Raw genomic sequence first — 27,646 nt, 5'->3', positions numbered from 1 at the left:
CCCCAGATGTGTGGCCAGGAATCCTCTATCTCTGCAGAAAATCAGGGTATTGCGTCGGGGTCAACAATTTGTTTGGCAGACCTCCAACGCACACACTTAGAAAAAATACAACCCGCTAGGGAAAAACACAGAGCAAGCCTTTTGCAAGGAGAACAAGGTTTAATATCACCAAGTAAAAATACATGCCAGCAAAGAACTCTGCTAACAAGGAGCACACTGACACATCCAAGCAAGATAGTAGGTTTTAAGAGTACATGTCGTCACTAATGACGTATATCACATAGGGTCAAATCCAGGTAGTTGGTTATTGCGACCCTATACATAGGTGGCCTGCTCCATAGGGGATGCCAGGCCATTGGTCCCAGCTTCTGCTTTCCATCTTCCTTCACGTGGGGTTCTTCTCTGTATGCCGTCAGGTTTCCAGCTCCTAATTGCCAATTATAAGAACAAATCATTTCACCCCCTATCGGTGGGCTAATGTGCACCTGGTACTGTAGACATGAGAGCAGAGGATGCTTTCGAAGGCACAATAACTTATAAACCCCTGCTCGATCCCAGACGCATCTGCGCTGTTCCAGGTCTCCCCATCCCAAGCTTATGTTTGTTACTTTTCCCCCGGCACCTCACAGCAGAAATCACAGGGACCCCAGGCGGGGCCTACTCTCCTTTCTGCTGTGATCCTTCTTGTAAATTGGTACACTAACAGTTTTATGGTCGGTGGTCTGGGGCTGGTCGGTACACTGAAATGCTGGGTTCTCAGGGGCAGTGGAATGTGGCCACTATAACTTTGAATTTCCACTAGTGAAGGTCGGAGGCCTTCTTCTTCCTTCTCGTGAGATAACATTTCAGAGAGCGCTCTCGGCCCCCTCATGGCCTTGGGGCGCATTCCTCCTGGGATACATGTGCTAACAGTATGAAACAATGAGACGTTTATCAATCTCCAAGGTTCTCGCCTTCTATGTGATTGCCTATGCTGCGACCTGAACTCGCATGCATGCACACACTTATTTCTATGTTTTGGGTCTGGGCCTAATGCCCTTGCTGCATTACGCCTCAATTTCAAAACATATGCTATTTTTTAATATGGCATTTCACTACACGTGCAATCTGTATCTATACTTGAGATGCTGTGCCCCAGATGCACTCTTGTACTGACGCCCCCCTCGCCCCTATAATCTCCTCAAGAATCTATCACGCGCTCTTATGTCTCTGCCTTATCCAGAACCTCTTCGGGGCTTGGGACTATCATGCCTGCTCCCCAACAAAGGTGGGCCATGTTTTGTGGTTTCTAGCGCTTTCTTAAGGCAGATTTACTTGAAATTCTTTGTGATCTGCCTTTTTAAATCTAAATCACATTTTGGTCGCTGGAAAACAATCCTCTATGAACATGTCTCATTTGATTTTTGTTTTAGATGATCTTAAAGATGTATTACAATTCACTAAAAACGACTAGTCTATCTTCATGCCTAGTTATATTTAGGATAATCTGTGTTTATAGCATCATATAAAGGGTATGCAATTGTTTTGTCGAGTTTAACAATGTTCGTGTTAGATTCCACCCCCACTCCCGAGGGCATGTGCTATTTAGTTTTTAAAAATACAGTTTTGGCCAATTATTATATTGTTTTGTTTATTTTATTTGTTGTGTATTCAATTACAATAAAATGTGTTATCCAGATAATAATGGATGATGGTTGGTTAACTTTTTTGCAAATCAAGTTACATACTGGTTCCACATAATTACAAGTGATCTTCTTCGGAAACAATTCAAATAGAATTGTGCAAAATATTTCACTTATTTAATTATCCAGTTTATTATCGTTGCACCAATCCACTTACCTAATTTAAGTTTGCGTGTGTGTGATGCAAAGGTCCGTGATCAGCTGTGACTGCTTCTCCTGCCACTCAATGCCAAGGGGAAAATAGCACGGGCTCGATTTTATGGATAATTACAAGCTTCACAATAATTGTATGTGAGTGGTTCAATAAAATTGAATATTTCTTATTCTTGATGGTAAACAGGAATGTTTGAGGTCTACGCTTAAATGCTTCCTGCCTCTTGTATCAATCTGGAAATATAGCACACCAGAGCAGCTAATAAACACTCAAGAATTGCCAAGTATCACCCATCTAGTGTGACACACACATGTGTATGCACTGTATAGGATTCCAGCAGTTCAAGGAAAGAGTCACATACAGGAGAGGCGCTAGACAGAGGCAGTGCTATACCTGGATATATACTCAAGCTATCTTCTGCTCATGAGCAATCTTTCCTTCTACAGTGTGACCTTTCATAGCCCTTCTTTACAAATTTACTGTGTACCCTGCTCTCTTCCCCTACCACTACACCCAAATAAAGCTGCTGCTCGCTGCTTTTTGCCACATTAGTTTCAGCTGTAGGTATCCGGCTTCTTTGGCACAAGCACCATCATCTTTCACTCAAAATCGCATACTTAGGAGGATAGCTCAAGGGCAACGTGCTTGCCTTGGAAGCAAGAGCACGCAGAGCAACACAGGTACAAACCCCGGGTCTGCACGCGTCATAAATTCCCAATTATAATTATATACCTGAAACATCGAGATGCCACCATAGGTTCTTTGCACACATTATTTTTTTCAAATGTATGCAAGTTGAAAGCCTGGTAGTGCTGCTACTCTTTTGCAATGTTACCAGTTAATCCCCATTTTCCAACCTTCCTATTGTTGACAGTTACCTGCCTTGAAGCATGCCAAAGGGAGGGCGCTTCTATTTAATTGAGATGACAATGCCCCCCCTCCCCACCCCCCCTCCCCGGAGTCAAGTTCTACAGTCCTTATGCCCAATGATTGGTCGCAGGCTGGTCCATCAGAGTCAGGTTCGGTCACCTGATAGAAATTGGGCCCTTACTGTGTGCTCCTTGTAGGCATGTGCCCCTCACTTCCTGAGGTCCAGAAAACAACCTCTTTCTGCCAATGTAAAGCGGCCTTGGCCAATTGTGAGCCAATTGAGGGTCACAAGGCAAGAGGGCAAAGTGCTCATCATCCTACCCCAGAACTGCCAATTGCCAAACATCTAGTGTTACACTCAAAAATGTCACGCACAGCACATGTCAGGACAAGGGTACAATAATAACTTAATGTAAGGTTGGATAAGCCACTATTATCATTGACACCAGAGCTTCAGGGGCTTATGCAGTGGTATTCCAGCCATGAGCTTTTGAAACTGACCCCCAGGACTTTGATCTTCCTTAGGGTATGGCTCCCGGTGAGCGGGAGGGGACAGGTGTCAGGGGGTGCTACCAATATGAAGACAGGGATAGGGCTTACCAGTGGGGATCTGGGCCAGAGGTGGGGCCACTGACCCCTCCTCTGAATTACGAGGTTTGATGATTAACACAAGGTCAGCAGGTGTACATCGGGACGATATCCACTCATTCATAGCAGATCTTGTTCCTGATCTGCTCTGCTTGACGGAAACTTGGCTGGATTCCGATTCTGACCCAGACATTGTGCAAATGCTTCTGGAATCGCATAGAATACTGTTCCTGGACAGACCCCCACCTATGAGTGGGTGGGGACGGGCCCTAAGTTACACAGCATCTCTCCAATGCACCATGGTGCCTCTGGACCATAAGCATCCCTGTTACCTGCAATTGTCAATGCACACCTAGCTGGGCAGCGCATGTGCTGCTGGTTTACTGGCCGCCATCACAGCATCCCTTGCAATTTGTTAGTGCTATTGCACAGCTCGTGGCGGACCTGATTCTAACTCATCCTAATCTTATTGTTGTGGGCGACTTTGATGTTCATCCCAATAACCCTATGGGTGATCATGCGAGGAACCTGACTGTGCTTTGCTAGCTGATATATCTGTGGGTCTGTGTAACTATCTCCCCACTCATAGCTCGGGCAATGTACTGGATTTAGTGTTTTCTGAGGAAGACTTAGTAACTGCATTCAAACCTCTTCGGGTGACCAAGTTGGATCACTTTCTTTTACCTTTTGTCATTTCCCTTCCGGTACCTCCTGATGCCCCCTCTACGGTGCCTAAAACCTGGCAATTCTGGGACAGGGCTTTTCCACCTACTGTGGTGGACCTCCTGCTGAGCAGTGCTAAACATCTTATCTCTATAGAGCAAGAGGATTCGACCACAGCTATGATTAACGCCATGGCGGAGATGGCTGATGCTCTGGCCCCAGTGGCGACACAACTGTTTTGGGCTAAACCTTCAGCTCCTTGGTTTGGTTCAGACTGGCTGTCCCGCAAACAGGCCTGTCGGTGGGCAGAACACAGATGGCGCACGGAGCGTGATCCAGATGCTAAGCTAATGTATAAGCAAGAAGTACCCTACTATCATGGTACAATTAAAGAAGCCACATCTCTTTTCTTCACCAACCGGATTGTTTCTGTGTCCTCTTCCTCAAGGGGTCTTTAGAGTGGCAAAAGAGCTATCATCAGGGTCTGGGTTTCAAACCTAATGTGATGTAATCCATTTTTTTTTCTCAGAGAAAATCAGGCATTCTATAGGAACTGCTGTACCGAGTGACCCTGAGCTCCCATATCGGTCTATTCTACCTACGCACACTAGTGCTTTTGATTTCTATCAATTTGAGCCCATTACTGATGAGGTGTGGTCACTGTGTTAAATGAAGTCAAGTCAGCTTTCCCATGGACCCTATTCCTCTCCTCCTTCTCCAGTCTCTTCCTGCAAAAAGTATTCCTCTGCTCACTGCGCCTCTTCAACACTCTTTTCTCTCTGGTACTATCCCTAGTCCCCTTGAACACGCTCTTGTCACCCCTCTCACTGCTAGACAACATTGCGCTGCTTCTGGACCGTGGGGAGGTCGGGTCATTGATTCTCCTTGACCTCTCCGTGGCCTTCGACACAGTTGACCATGCGTTTCTCTTGCAGCGACTTGTGCAGGCAGGCATTCGGGGTACCCCACTCCTGTGATTCTCCTCTTTTCTAGCAGGTCGGCTGCAAACAGTATCGTTAGGTCCCTTTACCTCTGACCCGGCTGTTCTTTCTTGTTGTGTGCCCCAGGGCTCCTCTCTTTCACCACTTCTGTTTAATCTTTACCTCCGTCCTCTGGTGGATCTCATCACTCAGCATGGGGTTCACTTTTACACATACGCTGATGACACACAACTAGTGTTTCGTTTGGACTCACCCACTCTGCAGCACCCGGGCATACTGAAAAACTGTCTTGCTGCAATTGGGAGATGGATGGCAGAGAATGGTTTATTTATAAGTAATTGCATTGTCTAATACACCCAAATATGCCACATAGGAACCAAAGTAAACTTTTTTGGGGTGGGTTCAAGGTCAATGTTCACTACAAACATCTGGTGTTTTTCCTATGTAGTATGAATAAATGATTCACACATGATCAATTATTCATTAACATGTATGTTCAGACAGAAGAGCGCAGTACTTTACATAATGGCAATCCACTGCGATACGTGGCTACATTTATCATCACATTAATTTTGCACAATACAGTTTCATCACATAATGAACAAAATCAAGGATTCTTGTTTTAAAGTGTTTATTGAAACATGTCTGTATTGATCAAGTCACACAGAGTAAGTGGTACCATGACTGATTTTCTTATTGTACTTATTGGGTCCTAGAATCTTTAATTTCACCAAGGGACACCATTTTTTAAAAGTAACAAGAGTTACACAACTTCATCACTGTGTTATTTACAAGTCATTATGGATTACCATGTTCATTATAGCATGTGTACCATTTATTGGCATTAGCTTCATGTATGTATATATGTAAGTTGTTCTGGCAGATGCGGGAACCACACGCAACATTTGAATTCGTCACACATCTCAAAATTGTGTTCACATACAAAATGTTGTTTAAGTAACAACCTATATGTATTCCAATATTGTTCAAAGTTTAATCAGGTAAACGAGTAACATTTGATATTGCTTATTCCTATGCATGACAGCTGATGCATTTCAGAGACCGAACTTTATTTTAAAAATGAACTAAGCTCCATGTCTCTGTTGATTCTGTTCACGCTGGTGCATAGACTATTTACCCGGTGTAAGCTCCGTATTGCTTTTTATCTTGTGTGCTTTCACATGTTCACTACCTAAATACCTCCTTTTTTCCTACCATTTCCCTGCTATGTTCTTCCAGCCGATGACTCGCTGGAGGATATTTCACATCCCTCTCTTCACTGCTCCTACATGTTCCAGGATTCTTTCACCTACTGATCTGATGGTACATCCGATGCATACACATTTACGAATGTAGATAACAAAAAGGATATATGTACCTTTACAATTATTTAAATCATTTACACTGTAACTTCTAGGAGCATCAAATCGAAATGTGAAGGTTTGATGGCAACAAAGTAGTATCTCCTACCAGAAATGTGATGGGTGAAAGGTTTTGATCTAATCTTAACCAATAAGACTGCTCTGGGAAACCTTTCAGACTACCCTTTTTAGCCCGTCTGCGCCATTGCAACAAAGGGGGCGAGCCACACGCAGATCACTCAAGTATTGTCAAGAATGGGAGCAGCTCAACCCAAACTGCTAGGCCAGGTCCCCTCTGCATGAAAATACAAGCAACCCCAGAGACGCCCCAAACCTACTGGGCTAAGGGACCCCAGCTACAGCTCACTGATGATGCTCAAAGCGGCCCAAACATGTCTTGGGTTGCTTGTGGCCGTGTGCAGAAGGATGTGGCCAAACAATTTGGGCTGGGCTGCCCCTTTTAGGTATGGAGCCCAGCCTGATTCAAGCACAGTACCAGAATGTAGTGCTGACTTGGTTCCAAGCAATGAAGTAACTAAAAACATTGTGGAGGAACCAATTGTTTACTTACAGCCCTGAGGAAGACCACGTATGGTTGAAACACGCGTCGGCTGACTGATGATATTTTATTGGAATCATCTAATTACATTTACAAAGCAAATTATTCAAGGAGCCATTATGCTTGTGTAAATTGATTGAAGCCAACTGGCACATTATTTATCCGACCATTTGGACTATCTTTGATTGGAGCGCAGTAAAGTCTTCACAAACACCTGTACCAATTTAACCAGACTGGTCAGTTTGCAAATCATTCTTCAATAATATATTTGATAATATATCAGTACATAAATTACGATGTTTCCAAGTCAACTTTAAACATATTCCATTTCATTATTTAAATATTGTTTTCAATTAATTATACAGAGCAGATCTATGATTCGTTCCAACATGTCTGAAAAATTACTTCAATGTAGCTAATTGTTCCCACACCTACATTCTTTGAAGAAATATATACCAAATAGTAATCTTCAACCTTTTAATTGCATAGTATCAATCAAATCTAAATTGAGTCCTATACACAATTCCATAACTTCACAAAACCTTATGGCAAGGCAGATATTTCATTGTCCATGTTTAATCCAGTTGAAACGGCTCATAGAGTCTGTAGCGAACATGTTTCTTCCTTCTAAATCGTAGTTCTCTGCTGTCACCTCTCTGGCACTTCTCCCCATGATCAATACCTATGTACCTTATTTTGTCAACATCATCCCTGAGATGCTTGTCTTGCCAGTGTGTGGTTTGTTGATCTGCGCGCCAGAGGCAACCTATGTGCTCCAGAATACAATCCTTTAATGGTTTTATCATGCATCCCACATACAAAACAGTGTCATTTGGAAATGTCATCCAACAATGAATAAACTAGCACAACATTTCTTGGTACCGCAACAATGAATCGCTCTGTTTTATTTGGTGCAGATCTCAACTCAGAACACTTACCAAACTTGATGAAGCCACACAGACTGTGAAGTAGCCATGCATCTTGCACTGCTTTGGGTTTTAGGAGGTGATTGGGGCAAAGGAAGTTTATCAAGGTTAGTACTCAAATAAATGATAGATTAACTCTTTCTTGCATATGTTCCGGCATATTTAGATCCTGTTTAAGGCTACGTCACTCCCTATATAAATGTTTATATAAGATTTGGTATTTTCCATTAAATTGCAAATTAAGTCGCACTTCGCTAACCCCTTTTCTTCCATGAGGACGTATTTATATGTCATAATTTGAATGGAAAGGTATTGAAGTCCCAACATTAAAAGATATGGTGTTACTAACCGTGTGTCATTTTCCTGTTATCCACTGATATCTCATGAAATCATTTGTATTAGAATTATCATGAAAGTGCACACTCCAAAGTGATTGGCCATTGACAGTCAGCCTGAGGTCAATTACAATGAAGTAAGTGGAGGTACCGGCAGCATGTTTTGGTCCAAATCTCGATCTCTCCCCTATGTACATCAATTTGGGATAGCTAGGGGTACCAGCTACTACCCCTGATCTGATTGCCCTCACACATAGATGTCAATTAGTGATTTATTGCTCTGTAAAAACACATGGTTGGTTCAAAATAAATCTCTTTGCTTCTGACACTGAAGGGCCTAATTTTAAAGAGAAAATAGTAAATTGCTTAGAGAGGACTGTTATAAAGAAGGTTCCCACACACATCAGGTAAGTCCATAGTAAGTTCCTTAATTCAGTGTAAGTCCATACGATTACATGAGGGGAACCCACTGACTCCCACCACCGAGGCTACATGTCTACAGCAGCCGGTGGTGGAACACCAGACACATAAAATTATCTCACTCATATACACATGCTCACATTCCAACACTCTCTCTGGCCTCATGCATTCCACTAACAACAATCAGGGATGCTGATTGGAAATACAAATGGAAGCCTTAAGTGTTAGTTAAGGTAACTTTGTTATCACACACAAGAACGCTTTCAGCAAGAAACTTATTAAACATAATTCTTCTTTTTCACTACATGTGTTACCTACCTGTGCCTAAGAAGAACACCCTTTCCCTGTGTGGGTGGGGTGTCTGTCCCTAGGTGGGAGCTGGTGCAACGCCTATCTAAAAGGGAAAGATGAGAAGAGCTGTACCTATATCTACAATGTTCACTCAATAAACTAACTTGGTTAAAAGGCAAAACAATCTCTACTCAGTTAATGTCAACATTTCGAGGAAGAACTTTTTCTCCAGGGCATCAGAGCCCTGGTTCCATTTTAATGACCTTCCACGAAGTGTGTTGGCACTATGACGTAGATTAGTTGCTGTGTTGTTGGAAGCCCCAAAGTCCTTCTTGGAAGGATAGTGTAAACACAATGTTTAGGTGTACATATAACTCCTATATACCACTAATGGATCTTAATTTTGTTATCAAGGCTCATTACTTAGTTTGGGGTGGAGGAAGTCTGTTCTCCAATACAGTGACATTAGTTATGTCTCGTATCCCATCTAGTTTCTGGGATATCGTCCATCCAGTTGGTTGACCGGTTTCGGTGACTAGCCAAAGAGTGTCATATTCATCAGGACCAGTTCATTTCCTTTGTCTGGATCAGATCGTGTTTTCCAATTGATATTGCGATGATCACCACATCCACCTAAGGACAAATTATTAAAAATGGTTTTGGTCTAGATTCGGTGGGTATTCCATTTCTTTATATATGCAAGATTGCATGAATTTATATTACTTTTACATTACGGTAACAACCGTTTCACTATTGTTTAGGTGCTCTGTCAGCAGCCTTGGGCACCCCAGCCCTACCTAAAATTTCTGTTGCGGATGTACATTACAACCGTTTATTTCAGTCTCAATCATGGATTGATGTGACAATGATATGCGGTTACCTTGGACCTAGACTTTGCTCCCTTGCGTCTTGGTGATGTAGCAGGCTCCCAGTCTCTAGTGGTGGTAGTTGATCCTGGGATTTTTCAATTTCAATCGTGGATCCCCTGGGGGGAAAAGGTAAGTGTTAATAATTGTGCTCCTTAACTCCGAGTCCATAACCTCTTTTCTGGTGCTCTAAGAGTTAACTTAAGTTGATCGCTTGACTGTTGTTTCAGAGAATGTTATCTCATTCTAGGCTAGTGAAGAACTCAATTATTTGCTTATTCGAGGTGTTTGTCACCCCCTACCTGGATCATTAAAGTCAACAAGGAAAACCTAGTTTATGCTGCTAATTTCAACACACCAGAATGTATCACATTCAAACAGGCCCTCATGGAAAAACTGGAAGAAATAGAGGCTAAACCTCACTTCGTTTATAACAGCTGCAGTAAAGGAGAATTAGAAGCACTAAGAACACTATCACAAAATTATGACATCACGAAAAAACTTGCAGACAATGGGGGAGCCATAGTGATAATGAACACCTCAGACTATCAGCATATGGTTCACTCCCAAGTGGATGACAAAAAAAGCTACAGACCTTTACTGGCAGATCCAATGCCACTCCTGTAATTATTGATCGCACCTATTGTGAAAGAAGCTCAAATCGAAGGGCATATCAATGAAAAAGAGGCAGCCTTTCTCACACCGAGTCACCCTAGACTTCCGGCTCTCTATGCTCTACCAAAAGTGCACAAGGGGATAACACCCCCGCCAGGACGTCCCATAGTATCTGGGATAAATTCTATATTAGAACCTTTGTCCCAATATGTGGACTGTTTCCTGCAAGATGAAATAACCAAGACGACGTCCTATGTGAAAGACTCGACTGCGACTTTGAATCTACTCACCACACTACCCTTCGACAGCAACAATCAATGGCTCGTTACCATGGATATCAAGGCATTATATACTAACATTCCCCAAGCAAAAACGGTTGAAATGGTTAGACAACACCCTGACAAATGACCAACGCCTTTCCCAAGGCCATGCTGGGTTCATTACACACTTGGCGGAAATTGCTTTGACCCACAATAATTTCTTGAACGAAGATACTTTCTTTCGGCAAACATCCGGTACAGCCATGGGGGCGACTTTTGAGCTAAGTCTGGTGGATCTATATGTTGAATACCTCAAAACTGAACATATTTATGCTATAACCAACCCCTACCTGGCCCAGATCACCATGTGGAAGAGGTACATTGACGATGTCCTCCTGATCTTCAAGTGATCAGCGGAAGAACTCACCAAATTCCATCAATGGCTGAACAATTGTAATCTCCATCTAACATTCAGCATGGACTACAGCAAAAGAGAAACACATTTCCTGGACCTCCACATTGGATGGAAGACTGGTTTCCAAAATATACAAAAAAGACACGGACAGGAACTCATTATTACAATACAACAGCTACCATCCAAAGGCTCTCAGGCATAACCTTCCCTTCAGCCAATTTTTAAGGTATCGCAGGACATGTACATTGTCGAAGGACTATAGCACACAAGCAGGAGCCCTGAAAAGACAACTGAAACACAGGGGCTACCCCACAAAAATCATTAATGATGCATAAAAAAGAGCGAAAAATATACCTAGGGAATTCGCCCTCCAACAGCATCCAAAGACAGCCGAAAGAGAAGGAATAACAGCAGTCCTAAGCTACTCACAGATCTTCAATTGACTAAAGAAAGAAATCAAAAGACTCTGGCCAATTCTCAATACAGGGTCCAGCTCACTGGCCATCCCCTCCTTTGCAATTAAAAGGTGAAGAAACATAAGAGATTGCCTGGTACACACTTTCAAAGAAACCAACATGACAGCCAGGGAGGCCACCATCTGGGGTACAAACAAACCCAAAGATCACACTCCATGTGGTGGATGTACCATGTGTGACCAAACCATCAGGAGTACAAACATCGAAATAGGGTGGAAAACCCCTTGGGAACAGAGAAACCTAACCAATTGTAAACGTAAAGGAGTCATATACCTTATCACATGCCCCTGTCAACTAAGTTATGTGGGCATAACGGTGAGAGAAGTGGGAAAAAGACTAATCAAACACAAGTCATGCATCCGAAAGAATAGACTCACAGTCCCTCTAGTGAGTCATTTTCAAATACATGGACACACCCAGGATGACTTCAGATGGACCATCCTGGAAAAGGTGAGACCCCCACGAAGAGGAGGATATTTTGCGCAAATGTTACTCAAGCGTGAACAGCTATGGATATTCCACCTAAATACAGTACAAAATGGCCTAAATGAAGAGATTCAGTCACATGAGCTTGCACGGATGAAATAACAAATTGAAACAGGAGGGGATCGAGTCCATTTCACCCTAATATCTTTATGATAGAGGGTGGGAATGTGAATTCGGCACCCTAATGCGGACAAAACAACCAACTGAGAGGGGTTGAGACTCACCCAAAGGCACCAGGGTTTAGGGCAACAACCTAGGGTTTAAGGCACCTGAACCTAGATATGGCCATGGGGGCTACTCCTCCACCCGTATGTAGGTATTCAATTTGCAGACATAACACAATACCACATCTGTATGTTTGTGTGTTTCCGCCTTATTAATACACAATAATAAGCCGAATTATGGCATCAATACATGACCAAATGTACAAGAATGGATCACTAGGCAGTGCCTCTATTGCCTGTGCGTACTCTGGCTCCACTCTAAAATGGCCGCCGGAAAAACCCTGCTGTAGAAACAGAAAATGGCCTTTAAAAGCAACCTAGTGGTTGCCTGGCAACTGGTTTGTTGTACAGGACATGGGCGCGCGAGGAAGACAGCGTTCGCCCAAGACCGCAGGCTGGGATCGCCACATTAAAGGTGAGACATCAGCGCTCCCGACCCCACATCCTGGTCGGATGTGCACTAGCAGAGCAGTACACTTATTTCTAATAAACACGCATTGAAATTAGCAGCATATGCAGTCTTTGTAGAAGTCAACACAGGCATGATATTCGACCATGCGCCATGAATACAAGATTCATAATGACAGTCTCTGCTACAACATGCAATTTAGATACTATAGAACCTAATACACCCGCGTTATAGAACCACGAAATAAGAATGTGCACAGCAGAGAGTGCAGATTGAAACACACGTGCGTAGTAAAAATCTTGCTTGCGCATCATGAATAACTCATTTGACTTTCACTAAGTCAGTTCGAAGCGCAGAGTACAGAACGTGTGTCACATACAAAACAGAGCCCGTGTAACATAAGAACTACCATAGAAACGATAGAAGCAGCTGTGGATTGACAATGAATTAGAAATAAAAAAGCGGACGACAGTCACCAATACCACGCGCAAAAGAAATGGAAGTAAAGACAAGGGGAGCTTAGCATTTTCCTTGTCGACTTTAATGATCAGGTAGGGGGTGACAAACACCTCGAATAAGCTAATAATTGAGTCCTTCACTAGCCTAGAATGAGATAACATTCTCTGAAACAACAGCCAAGCGATCAACTTATGTTAACTATGAGAGCACCAGAAAAGAGGTTATGGACTCGGAGTTAAAGAGCACAATTATTAATACTTACCTTTTCCCCCCAGGGGACCCAAAATTGAAATAGAAAAATCCCAGGATTAACTACCACCACTAGAGACTGGGAGCCTGCTACATCACCCTGACACAAGGGAGCAAAGTCTGGGTCCAAGGTAACCGCATAGAATTGTCACATCAATCCATGATTCAGACTGAAATAAACGGTTGTAATGTACATCCGCAACAGACATTTTAGGTAGGGCTGGGGTGCCCATGGCTACCAACAGAGCACCTAAACAATAGTGAACAGGTTGTTACCGTAATGTAAAAGTAATATAAATTCATGCAATCTTGAATATATAAAGAAATGGAATACCCACCGAATCTAGACCAAAACCATTTTTAATAATTTCTCCTTAGGTGGATGTGGTGATCATCGTCATTTGGAAAACACGATCTGATCCAGACGAAGCAACTCACCTGGTTCTGATGAAGATGACACACTTCGGATAGTCATCGAAACTGGTCGACCAACTGGATGGACGATATCCCCGAAACTAGATGGGATACGAGACATAACTAACGTCACTGTATTAGAGAACAGACTTCCTCCACACCAAACTAACTACGAACCTTGATAACAACATTAAGATCCATTAGTTGTATATAGGAGTTATGTGTACACCTAAACATTGTGTTTAGACTATCCTTCCAAGAAGGACTTTGGGGATTCCCACAACACAGCAACTGATCTACATCATAGTGCCAACACACTTTGTGGAAGATCATTAAAATAGAACAGGGCTCTGATGCCCTGGAGAAAAGGTTCCTCGTAGAAATGTTGATATTAACTAAGTAGAGATTGTTTTGCTTTTTAACCAAAATGTTTATTGAGTGAAGATTGTAGATATAGGGACAGCTCTTCTCACCTTTCCCTTTTAGATAGGCGTTGCACCAGCTCCTACCTAGCGACAGACAACCCACACACAGGGAAAGGGCGTTCCTCTTAGGCTCATGCATTCCACACCAGCATGCATCCATCCATACAGCATAGCACTTCACAACAAGGGCCAACTATGCTTGCACTTTCATGAAAATCAGACCACTGTGTGGTATTTGACATTTGCACTTTGAAGTGCAAAAGAAGTGTTAACCCTGACGAAAACCGGTGAATACTTTTTCACACTTTGTAGTGCAAAAAGTGTGAATGCCTCCCACAACGAAGGAGTGCAGAAGAAATGTACATTGTAGTCCATAGGAATTCATTGCTTTTCGGGCAGCATGGAAATGTCATGCTCGCGGAAAAGCCATTCTATTTGGCAGGCAGCGTGTATGTGGTGGACCAACACCTACATTTCAGTCTGTGTCCTAGCTCTGCCTGCCAAAGTCTCCAGGTGTGAAAAAATATCTGTAAAACCACGTGAAATGTCATTAAACCTGGTTGTAAACCTTTTCATTTCTCTCTGAGGTATTGGAACATGAGGGTGTAAGTGTATGTGGTCGCATTCACCTTTGTAAAATGATGACTGCTTGTTTGCAGAGCCACCAAATACCGCTTTCCATAACATTCAGAGTGATTATTGTGTAGGGAGCTGTATTCATCACTATAGGTGTGTGTGTGCGTGTGTGTGTGCGCATGCAGGTGTGTGTATGTGTGGGAGAGATATCTATGTTTGAAGATTGCTCAAGTGTGACATTGTTGTGCCTTACGTGTGACACTTTATTATCAAGTGTGCAAAGCAGTTGTCGCTGTGTACTTTTGTACATTCAGGAAATTACCTTTTATATGGACGAAATAGAAAGGGATATAGGTGGCTCAGTAAAGTCAGTGCTTGCTGCTATGTGTTCATCTTGCATCACAACACAATAAATCATGCATGTTTTACCCAAAAGGTTTTGAGTTAGGTTTTTTTTTACGTTTTCAGGTTAATTTAGAAAGAGGGATGAACTGAGATTTGCACAAAGGAGCTTGTGCAATAGCAGCTCCCTTTGAAGCTATATTTACAAATTAAGACGATAGACAATTTAAAACATGCGTCTGTGATCCCGTCCAGTGACATAAATGTCTCCTCTCTGTACCTATCACCAAGCCTTGATGAAGCACCATATATGATGTGAAACACATGTCGGCACAAGAGGAATTTTGTTTTCTAAAGCAAAAGATGAAAATAACTCTTGCACAATCCCCTGTGTGTGAATCTCTCAGAAACTCTATTCGTCCTCCTACAAGCACAGCAAACAATATTTGTAGTGATCGAAATCCTTACCACTGTGCAGTAAATGATGCTATTTCCACTCCCCTGCACTGCAGGGTATCTGATAAAATGATGTAGAAAGTATGTTGGTACTTTCCATATATACTTTATTAAACATACAAAACTGGTTCTGCTAATGGACTAGCACAAGGTGGGGCAACTGGAGTCAGTGAAACAAGTCACCTGTGCACAAATCCCACCTCCTCCATTTGATCAACATGTGTGATCCTGCGCAAATTACCTCATAGGCCTTCATTTTTCCCTAACTTCTCTAATTGAGATCACCTAGAAGTGATTCTGTCCTGTTTGCATTATAGAAAAACAAACCAGCTGAATCATTTATCTGGCATATCAGGCTTTAGCTGTCTTAAAATGAATGTCCGTGGGCGATTGAGGCTGCCCTTGGCATATGATCACAGCACTTGGTCCTGTAAGGCTGTAGCTTGTTCAAGATGATGCTACATTGTGCATGAGACTTCACTGGATCCAGTCTTTCCATCGAAAAAGTTTCCAACTAAACTTTTTCCATCGAAGGTTTTCCAAAGAACATTTTCCATCGAATGCATATATGTGTGAGGTAAAGGGTTAATTTTGTTTGGGGTGGGTTTTTAAGGGTATAAACGTGGGGGGACCCCCCAAAATACAAGGACCCCCCCAAAATACATAAAATGCATTCAATGGAATAATTTCATTGGAAAACTTTGGATGCATTTTACTTTCGTTGGAAAGTTTTCGATGCAAAGACTAGTAACCGACTTCAACTGCTATCAGATGGCATTAATTGGGTATATGAGGCTGTGTTTGCACATTTCAGCAGTGCCTGCCACGTGAGGCAGCATTTTGCATATTATGATTATAGCTGGTATGTGAAACGTTTACAGATTTACAGTGGTAGTAACTGGAGATATGAGGCTGCAATGGCATGAGAAAGCAGGGTTTCTGTGCTTTGATGGTTTTGCTCAGTGTACTCTAGGCATATCATGACTGTGCCCACTGCATAGCGAGGGAGCACTGTAGTTAATATATCATTGAAAACTAAAATAGACTTTTGTCTGCTTGAGTACTATTGGTTCTTTTATTTAGCAAGCACTTCTTTTTTTAATTTTTGTGATTTCAAATCCTGTTATGTCACGAAGTTCAAAGGTTATTTGAGATCACTTACTGTGCTGTCACTAGGGCCAAAGTTCATGTGATGTCATTTTCTGTGATATCATTAGTTAAATGATGTCATTTTCGATCCCCCTGGCATTTTGGCGAATTGATATCCTTGCTCTCCCTGGTGATAGTGGGAAGAGCATGACACCCCTTACACTCTGGGACAATTCATTAGACAGCTGTAGCTATGAGGAAAGTTCCAGTTGATTCCAGTTTATTATTGTTCCTTCTGGTAATAAACAGTCCTAAATCAAATTCCCCTCAGCACAATCCATCCAATTGAACTCACAGGAAATCAGCTGGAATTTTTACTCGGGTTGTTGTTGTTTGGCATCACTTTTGGGGACGCTAGGGGCCTCATTACAAGTTTTGCCGTATTCTCGTGGTAAACCCTACTGCCAAAAAGATTTACCGTTACCGGCAATTTGGTTCGGCGGAATTACCCACAGATTAAAAATGGTGTTATGGCAGTTTTAGTCCCCATTTAGGACTCTATGGGGATTTTGGTGGAATTACCACTGGCAGTAATTTTGCTGATTTGGCCTTTTTTTGGCAGTAAATTGGTGGAATTACCGCGAGCATTTTTCCGGAGGTATTTCCTCCACCTCACCATCAAACCTCTAGTACGGTGGCACGGTAATGGAGTTATCTTAGTTTTTCAGAAGTTTTTACTGCACCACGGCACTTGTAATGCGCCCCGAGGTTTGCCACATGCTTTCTTCTGTTATACTTTGATTTGCTGGGTTTTTATTTATGTCACTCCTATTTCCAGTAGGGTCTAAGTGGCGCATCATAATATTGCCAGTAAACGGAGGCTGCTAATGGGGGGTAACCCTGTTTAGTAGAATGCGGGTTGGACATTTCCTCCTGGTTTGAGAAGAGGACTGTCTCACTAAAAGTCAATGTGTGGCTCCCTGAAATACAGGGTGACCAGATTGTCAAAATGTTCATCAACAGGACCAGCCACAAACAATAAGGTAGGACTACAGGAACCAAACCCTGCTCCCTCTGTGCTGATGGGATACAAACGACATCAATTCAATTTCCAGCACCGCTCCTTGATATCAACGGTGTAAAATTGCCTGTGACTGTAACCATGTTAAAAACAAATTAGGTTTGCCACTGATTGCTGTTAATGGCCTGGCTAAGTAGGCATTTTCCAGTCAGTCTCTGTGGCACAGGCAGTTCATTGTTATATGGCAAATCAGCCTTTAATACACAAAATCAAGTGACACATTTAAAATACATCTGAAAATGTCAACAGCAAATTAATTATTTATCCAGACAATTACATTAATTATTTACCACTTCAACAGCAAATTCTAAAACCTAAAAACATTATTTCCTCAGTGATAAGAGTGTATGCAACTCTGTTGATCTACAAGATTAAACAAAATATACAGAAATACGAAGTTCATCTAAATCAAAATGTCATATAGTTGCTCATTCAAGTAAGTCCAAGATTTTAATAAAACCGACCTAGGCTAACACCATGGAGAATGTCCGTCCGGCAAGACAATCATTCCAAATACAATCACTATCCATTAGGTACTGCATAATAGAACATTTCCAAAAGCAATCACTACCCATCAGGTACTGCATAATAGAACATTTCCAAAGACAATCACTATCCATTAGGTACGGCATACTAGTATCACTATCCATTAGGTATCTCAGACTAGTACATTTCCAAAGACAATCACTACCCATTAGGTACTGCATACTAGTACATTTCTAAATACAATCACTACCCATTAGGTACTGCATACTAGTACATTTCCAAATACAGTCACTACCCATTAGGTACTGCATACTAGTACATTTCTAAATACAATCACTACCCATTAGGTACTGCATACTAGTACATTTCTAAATACAATCACTACCCATTAGCTACTGCATACTAGTACATTTCTAAAGACAATCACTACCCATTAGGTACTGCATACTAGTACATTTCTAAATACAATCACTACCCATTAGCTACTGCATACTAGTACATTTCTAAAGACAATCACTACCCATTAGGTACTGCATACTAGTACATTTCCAAATACAGTCACTACCCATTAGGTACTGCATACTAGTACATTTCCAAATACAGTCACTACCCATTAGGTACTGCATACTAGTACATTTCCAAATACAGTCACTACCCATTAGGTACTGCATACTAGTACATTTCCAAATACAGTCACTACCCATTAGGTACTGCATACTAGTACATTTCCAAATACAGTCACTACCCATTAGGTACTGCATACTAGTACATTTCCAAATACAGTCACTACCCATTAGGTACTGCATACTAGTACATTTCCAAATACAGTCACTACCCATTAGGTACTGCATACTAGTACATTTCCAAATACAATCACTATCCATTAGGTACTGCATAATAGAACATTTCCAAAAGCAATCACTACCCATCAGGTACTGCATAATAGAACATTTCCAAAGACAATCACTATCCATTAGGTACGGCATACTAGTATCACTATCCATTAGGTATCTCAGACTAGTACATTTCCAAAGACAATCACTACCCATTAGGTACTGCATACTAGTACATTTCTAAATACAATCACTACCCATTAGCTACTGCATACTAGTACATTTCTAAAGACAATCACTACCCATTAGGTACTGCATACTAGTACATTTCCAAATACAGTCACTACCCATTAGGTACTGCATACTAGTACATTTCCAAATACAGTCACTACCCATTAGGTACTGCATACTAGTACATTTCCAAAGACAATCACTACCCATTAGGTACTGCATACTATTTATCTACCTCTGTATATGTAACCATGTACCGTAGCGCCTCGATGCCTGTGGGCTACAGTGCACTCTACAAATCCAAATAAATAAAATAGTACATTGCTAAATACAATCACTACCCATTAGGTACTGCATACTAGTACATTTCCAAAGATGATCACTACCCATTAGGTACCGCATACTAGTACATTTCCAAAGACAATCACTACCCATTAGGTACAGCATACTAAAACATTTCCAAATGCAATCACTACCCATTAGGTACAGCATACTAATACATTTCCAAATACAATCACTACCCATTAGGTACTGCATACTAGTACATTTACAAATACAATCACTACACATTAGGTACTGCATACTAGTACATTTACAAAGATGATCACTACTCATTAGGTACTGCAGACCAGTTAATTTCCAAAGACAATCACTACCCATTAGGTACAGCATACTATTTATCTACCTCTGTATATGTAACCATGTACCGTAGCGCCTCGATGCCTGTGGGCTACAGTGCACTCTACAAATCCAAATAAATAAAATAGTACATTGCTAAAGACAATCACTACCCATTAGGTACCGCATTCTAGTGCATTGCCAAAGACAATCACTACCCATTGGGTACTGCATTCTAGTGCATTGCTAAAGACAATCGCTACCCATTAGGTACTGCATTCTAGTGCATTGCTAAAGACAATCACTACCCATTAGGTACCGCATTCTAGTGCATTGCCAAAGACAATCGCTACCCATTAGGTACCGCATTCTAGTGCATTGCTAAAGACAATCGCTACCCATTAGGTACTGCATTCTAGTGCATTGCTAAAGACAATCGCTACCCATTAGGTACCGCATTCTAGTGCATTGCCAAAGACAATCACTACCCATTAGGTACTGCATTCTAGTGCATTGCTAAAGACAATCGCTACCCATTAGGTACCGCATTCTAGTGCATTGCCAAAGACAATCGCTACCCATTAGGTACCGCATTCTAGTGCATTGCCAAAGACAATCGCTACCCATTAGGTACCGCATTCTAGTGCATTGCCAAAGACAATCGCTACCCATTGGGTACCGCATTCTAGTGCATTGCTAAAGACAATCGCTACCCATTAGGTACCGCATTCTAGTGCATTGCCAAAGACAATCGCTACCCATTAGGTACCGCATTCTAGTGCATTGCCAAAGACAATCGCTACCCATTGGGTACTGCATTCTAGTGCATTGCTAAAGACAATCGCTACCCATTAGGTACTGCATTCTAGTACATTGCCAAAGACAATCACTACCCATTAGGTACCGCATTCTAGTGCATTGCCAAAGACAATCGCTACCCATTGGGTACTGCATTCTAGTGCATTGCCAAAGACAATCGCTACCCATTGGGTACTGCATTCTAGTGCATTGCTAAAGACAATCGCTACCCATTAGGTACCGCATTCTAGTGCATTGCTAAAGACAATCGCTACCCATTAGGTACCGCATTCTAGTGCATTGCTAAAGACAATCGCTACCCATTAGGTACCGCATTCTAGTGCATTGCCAAAGACAATCACTACCCATTAGGTACTGCATTCTAGTGCATTGCTAAAGACAATCGCTACCCATTAGGTACCGCATTCTAGTGCATTGCCAAAGACAATCGCTACCCATTAGGTACCGCATTCTAGTGCATTGCCAAAGACAATCGCTACCCATTAGGTACCGCATTCTAGTGCATTGCCAAAGACAATCGCTACCCATTGGTACCGCATTCTAGTGCATTGCCAAAGACAATCGCTACCCATTGGGTACTGCATTCTAGTGCATTGCTAAAGACAATCGCTACCCATTAGGTACCGCATTCTAGTGCATTGCCAAAGACAATCGCTACCCATTAGGTACCGCATTCTAGTGCATTGCCAAAGACAATCGCTACCCATTGGGTACTGCATTCTAGTGCATTGCTAAAGACAATCGCTACCCATTAGGTACTGCATTCTAGTACATTGCCAAAGACAATCACTACCCATTAGGTACCGCATTCTAGTGCATTGCCAAAGACAATCGCTACCCATTGGGTACTGCATTCTAGTGCATTGCCAAAGACAATCGCTACCCATTGGGTACTGCATTCTAGTGCATTGCTAAAGACAATCGCTACCCATTAGGTACTGCATTCTAGTACATTGCCAAAGACAATCATCACCCATTAGGTACTGCATAATGACTGCCCATTAGGTACTGCATACTAGTACATGTCATAAAATGCACTGTACGCGTCCCTATCAATGCAGGACATGCACTCATCAGGTGCTTTAAGTCTTCTGTGTCGACTGCAATGCAAAATGTACAATTAGCTGATTCGGCCGAACACAGGCCGTACTTTAACATTGTGTTTAGTATGGAAGAGATTCCAACGAAATCTTAGGAAGGATCACTCCACTGAACGTTTGGGTAGATTGACAAATGTGACTGTTACGTGAAAGGTTCGGGTGGGTTCGGGTGGGCCATGCCCATCCCTGGATGGTGGAGATCTGATTTAAGTGAAAGGTTCAGGTGGGTCAGGCCCATCCCTGGATGGCGGAGATCTGCTTTAAGTGAAAGGTTCGGGTAGGACGTGCCCATCCGTGGATGGCAGAGATCTGCCTTAGGTAAAAGGTTCGGGTGGGCCATGCCCATCCCTGGATGGCAGAGATCTGATTTAAGTGAAAGGTTCAGGTGGGTCGTGCCCATCCCTGGATGGCGGAGATCTGCTTTAAGTGAAAGGTTTGGGTAGGTCATGCCCATCGATGGATGGCAGAGTTCTGCCTTAAGTGAAAGGTTTGGTGGGTCGTGCCCATCCCTGGATGGCAGTGATCTGCCTTAGGTGAAAGGTTTGGGTGGCCCTTGCCCATCCCTGGATGGCAGAGGTCTGCTTTAAGTGAAAGGTTCGGTTGGGTCGTGCTCATCCCTGGATGGCGGAGATCTCCTTTAAGTGAAAGGTTCGGACGGGTCGGGCCCATCCCTGGATGGTGGTGATCTGCCTTAAGTGAAAGATTTGGGTGGGTCTTGCCCATCCCTGGATGGTGGAGATCTGCTTTAAGTGAAAGGTTTAGGCGGGTCGTGCCCATCCCTGGATGGCGGTGATCTGCCTTAAGTGAAAGGTTCGGGTGGATCGTGCCCATCCTTGGATGGTGGAGATCTTCCTTAAGTGAAAGATTCGGGTGGGTCGTGCCCACCCCTGGATGGTGGAGATCTGCTTTAAGTGAAAGGTTTGGGCGGGTCGTGCCCATCCCTGGATTGCGGAGATCTACCTTAAGTGAAAGATTCGGGTGGGTCGTGCCCATCCCTGGATGGCAGAGATCTGCTTTAAGTGAAAGGTTCGGGCGGGTCGTGTCCATCCCTTGATGGCGGAGATCTGCCTTAAGTGAAAGGTTCGGGTGGGTCGTGCCCATCCCTAGATGGCAGAGATCTGCCTTAAGTGAAAGGTTCGGTGGGTCGTGCGATCCCTGGATGGCAGAGATCTGCCTTAAGTGATAGTGTAAACTACCAAACTATTAAAATGTTTATTTAGTTTATAAATGGTATGTTCACATAACAATGTTAAAATGTAATCTCTCACGGCGGCCGAGCTTGGATTCTGGCAGTGGGCACTCTCCCTTTCCCCAAAAGCAGAACAAGGTTTCTAAATTTTAAAAATGTAAAAAAAAAAAAAACTCTCAGGGATGGTGGGACAGACAGCCCATTTACAGGACAGTGCTGGCAAAACCGGGACCTCTGCTCGCCCGAAAATATCCCTGGCATGGGGACGGACCGGAAGTGACTCGGTACTGGTGCGTCACCCTCGCCGGCCCTGACAGGGCACGAGGCCGCCCCCGCCCACATTCACTGAACAGATTAGTAGTAGAAGAGCCACTTGTGCAGCACAACTTCAAAAATCACACAATGAAGTGGGTGCCAGGGGCTCGCCAAGCCACTCTCTCGATGGCAGTGGCAGATGGGCAGGGAGCCTGTGTAAGCTTCTCCCCAGCCGGGCAGGAAAGGGCACATCCCCGTGCAATTAATGGGGAAAGTGGAAAGGTCAGACTCAAGTGCACCTTCACTGGCAATGGCCGTGCATTCTGTATGGGGCAGTGGTAGCCAAACGTGTGTCTGCCGAGCGCCCCTCAAGTGAAATGAGTGCAGCTGCCAGGGGCGTAGACTTTTGGCTCTCAGGGGGTTGGAGTGGGGAGGGGGGACCCTGGAGGGAAAAAAAGTCCCATTGTAAGTATAGGGACTGTTGCGCAGATGGCCTTTCCCAGGGGGGTGGGCTTGGGCCCAGAGCACCTGTGTACTGTGAGCCCCTGGCTGCTGCCACCACCCCCAAATATGACATTGCTGCTTATCCAGGAAGCATGAAGGGGTATCACACAGGGAATGCTCGGAAACCTCACGTTTTTACGTCCATGATCCGAAGCGGAAATCCCAGACGCTGTTCGTCAAGGAGGTTTTATGACACTATAATATGGGAGAAGTTGGTGCAGTGGTGGCCAAGGCGCCAAGCACCCAATGATGAGGAGCAACGCTGCGTAAACACAAATGAACACTGGTTTGTGACTCCACGTGGAAAGATGTGTTCATGTTGGCAGGGCTCGAGAGGTTTGAGTGCAATGGACAGCGTGGTTTTTGTCTTCTAAAATTGTGACGATTCGACAAAAATGTGATGATACTGCTGCTTTGCTGTCGGCTGGGTAGCAGTTCGGTCCCAACTTCTGCCGAGTATCAGGGATCTGCAGGCCTGGGCCGTGTCTTTAGTCTGTTTAGAAATCGTTGCCATTTGGCCTCTTGTCACAGCTTATCTACTCGGCTGAACTAGAACTACAACTCCCAGAATGCGTTCGTGTATTAAACTAAACAGGAGAAGTGGATCGTTGTATCCTTTGTCACGTAGCTGCTAATGATGTTTAGGCATGACTCATACACCCACGTTTTGTTCCGATGAAGGTGTCCTGCCACACGTGCACGAATAAGTGGGCAAGCATCGCAATCTGGAGTGGAAACACACACACATGTTGGACCGGGAGGCTGCGGGTACTCTGGGTGAGGCAACACACGAAGCCAGGGTGACAGGATGGGGCAGAGGTAATGCGTGACCTGCGGTGTGGTGGGAGGATGGTGGACTATGCACAGAAATACCCCCGCGCGCCAACACATGGCACCGCTTCGACACAGCACCACAGGCAGGAAAGTAAGGGCGCGAGCAGGCCGCAGGCGGGAGATTTGAAATATATGGCAAGAAAGATTGGCGAGTGGCTAGAGGGCTAGTCTCGGTGCCGGGGCTGCCCAGTCCAAATTGGGATCTAAAGGCGCCCGCAGAGGTGCCAAAGGGGAGGTGGCGCTACGACGAGGTGAAGGAAAGCGCGTGTATCCAACTCCTCGCTTCGTCATAAATATGGGCACGGGCGTATTCAACATATATGGGAATGTCTGTGTGTGTTCAAATACGCTTGCTAAATATGGTTATACATGGACGTCCATATCGGCGCCAGGCTCACTATGGTTAATTTTTTAACGTATTATATGTCACCAGATGAAACTAGCAAAGCACAACACTGGGTTGCCCCCCGTATGTATTGACCGCCCACCCCTCTTTGTCTATCGTGATTACCAATTAATATATATATATATATATATTTTCATCGCCATTCCATGCCAATAGATACCAAGATTTGCATTTCACTCGTGATGGGCTCATTCGCGCGAAACAGGCCACTGGGTTTGTTCAGTGCCAGTGTGAATGTGCACGGTGTGTGGTGCAGACAAACTTCAAATGCAACCCGCCCACCCGCGTAACACGCACATGACAGAACCGGGGTTACAAGCCAGCGCGCGTTATTTGCGACGGAAAGAACGCGAGCGCCGTTTGCACGCACACTCTGCGACACGCGCGCCGTCTTCTCTCTGGGCCCGCACCCCAAACACGGGGAGATTAGGGGCTCGGTGAACAAAGCATTATTCCGTGCGACCTTCCCATTGAGAAGCCTTTTGCAAACCAGGCCCTGTGTCTTTCTAAGGGGCTTCGCGTTACCCCATAGCATCTGCATGGCCAGGGCACGACATGGCCATCACGAGCTGCCTGGTTAACACACAGACACACACAATGATCGATGTGAATTGGTACATCCATAGTAGGGTAAAAAGAATGCCGTGCGTTAATATTTTAAGCAAACGCATTCGATGCCTGTGCACAAAACAAAAACAGTGTAAATTCGATAGCCATTAAAAGTATATGATATATATACAAAACACGTGCCTTGCGAAATCCATAACATGCTACTAAAATAGGCAACTCTTGGTACTTACTGTCCGTGTAGGTTGATCTCAGAGAGAGAGAGAGAGATTTAATTATAATAAGGCAATCGCACTGCATACAAAATAATAATTTAGCATTTATATAGCGCTACGAACCCTCGGGCATCTGAGGGCTGCTTATTATTACCCACGGTGTGTGGTGCTCATTTATCAACCTCAGAAGGATGAAAGGCTGAGTTTGGCCCTGCCGGGATTCGAACCTGCACAGATGTCCAAGCGAGCGCTTTGCCACTTGACATAGCATGTTTTGTACAATGATACACTAGTGTGCTATTTTTCCTCCTACGTGACTTTTAGGAACTTTTTTCTTGCCTAGAGATCCCTTTTGGTAAATGCGTTACTTTTGTTCTTTTCATCGCAGCCGCATGAAGGAAGATTCGCGCGATGCATTAATCACTCGGGGTGACTTTGACATGTCCCGGGGGACAATTGGAAACCCTACCTGCCTGCTTGTGGAGATCCTCGCTGTTCCCCCACTCCCCCTCACTCGCCTCCAGCCCGACTCCACACGGTAGCTCATAGTGTGTACGTTAAAAGAGCCCACTTTTCAGAGCAGAGCACTGCATTAAACATCTCACTTTTCAGAGCCGAGCTTTGCGTTAAATTTCCCACTTTTCAGTGCAGAGCTCTGCATTACACATCTCACTTTTAAGAGCCGAGCATCGATGTAATATCCACTTTTTAGATAACGGCAATGCCTTAAATATCCCACTTTTCAGAGCAGGGAACTGCATTAAACATCCCACTTTTGATAGCAGGGCACTGCATTAAGTATCCCACTTTTCAGAGCAGAGCACTGCATTAAACATCTCACTTTCAGAGCCGAGCATTGACTTAATATCTCACTTTTCAGAGTAGGGCCCTGCATTAAATATGCCACTTTTCAGAGCAGGCAACTGCATTAAACATCCCACTTTTCAGAGAAGGGCACTGCATTAAACATCTCACTTTTCAGAGTTGAGGATTTACTTAATATCTCACTTTTCAGAACAGGGCACTGCATTAAATAAAATGTCCCACTTTTTAGAGCAGGGCACTGCATTAAATATCCCACTTTTCAGAGCAGGTGACTGCATTAAATACCTCTACTTTTCAGAGCAGGGCATTGCATAAAATATCGCACTTTTCAGGGCAGTGCACTGCATCAAACACCCCCCTTTTTTCGGAGCCGAGCATTGACTTAATATCTCACTTTTCAGAGCAGGGCACTGCATTAAATATCCCACTTTTCATAGCGCAGCACTGCATTACACATCTCACTTTTCAGAGGCGAGCATTGCCTTAATATGCCACTTTTCAGAACAGGGCACTGCATTGAATATCCCAGTTTTCAGAGCAGGGCACTGCATTCCTTATCCCACTTTTCAGAGCAGAGCACTGCATTAAACATCTCACTTTTCAAAGCCGAGCATTGACTTAATATTTCACTTTTCAGAGTAGGGCACTGCATTAAATATCCCACTTTTCAGAGCAGAACACTGCATTAAACATTTCACTTTTCAGAGTCGAGCATTGATTAAATATCCCCCTTTTCAGAGCAGGGCATTGCATTAAACATCCCACTTTTCAGTGCAGAACACTGCATTAAACATTTCACTTTTCAGAGTCGAGCATTGATTAAATATCCCTCTTTTCAGAGCAGGGCATTGCATTAAACATCCCACTTTTCAGTGCAGAACACTGCATTAAACATTTCACTTTTCAGAGTCGAGCATTGATTAAATATCCCTCTTTTCAGAGCAGGGCATTGCATTAAACATCCCACTTTTCAGTGCAGAACACTGCATTAAACATTTCACTTTTCAGAGTCGAGCATTGATTAAATATCCCACTTTTCAGAGCAGGGCATTGCATTAAACATCCCACTTTTCAGTGCAGAACACTGCATTAAACATTTCACTTTTCAGAGTCGAGCATTGATTAAATATCC

The 27,646-nt window shown here is 43.5% G+C and overlaps 1 long non-coding RNA gene across 1 annotated transcript in view; it reads left to right on the top strand.

The window, feature by feature from the left end:
- The window catches only part of LOC138473120 (uncharacterized), a 342,112-nt gene that overhangs the window by 195,842 nt on the left and 118,624 nt on the right, over positions 1-27,646 (top strand). Inside the window, exon 2 of the long non-coding RNA XR_011268724.1 lies at positions 7,736-7,851. This is a non-coding gene — a long non-coding RNA (uncharacterized lncRNA). The remainder of the gene's footprint in view (positions 1-7,735; positions 7,852-27,646) is intronic.

Source organism: Ambystoma mexicanum, chromosome 8 (genome assembly GCF_040938575.1).
Source record: "Ambystoma mexicanum isolate Mex_15411 chromosome 8, UKY_AmexF1_1, whole genome shotgun sequence".
NCBI classification, from domain to species: domain Eukaryota; kingdom Metazoa; phylum Chordata; class Amphibia; order Caudata; family Ambystomatidae; genus Ambystoma; species Ambystoma mexicanum.
This window is presented reverse-complemented; position numbering and strand designations above follow the sequence as displayed.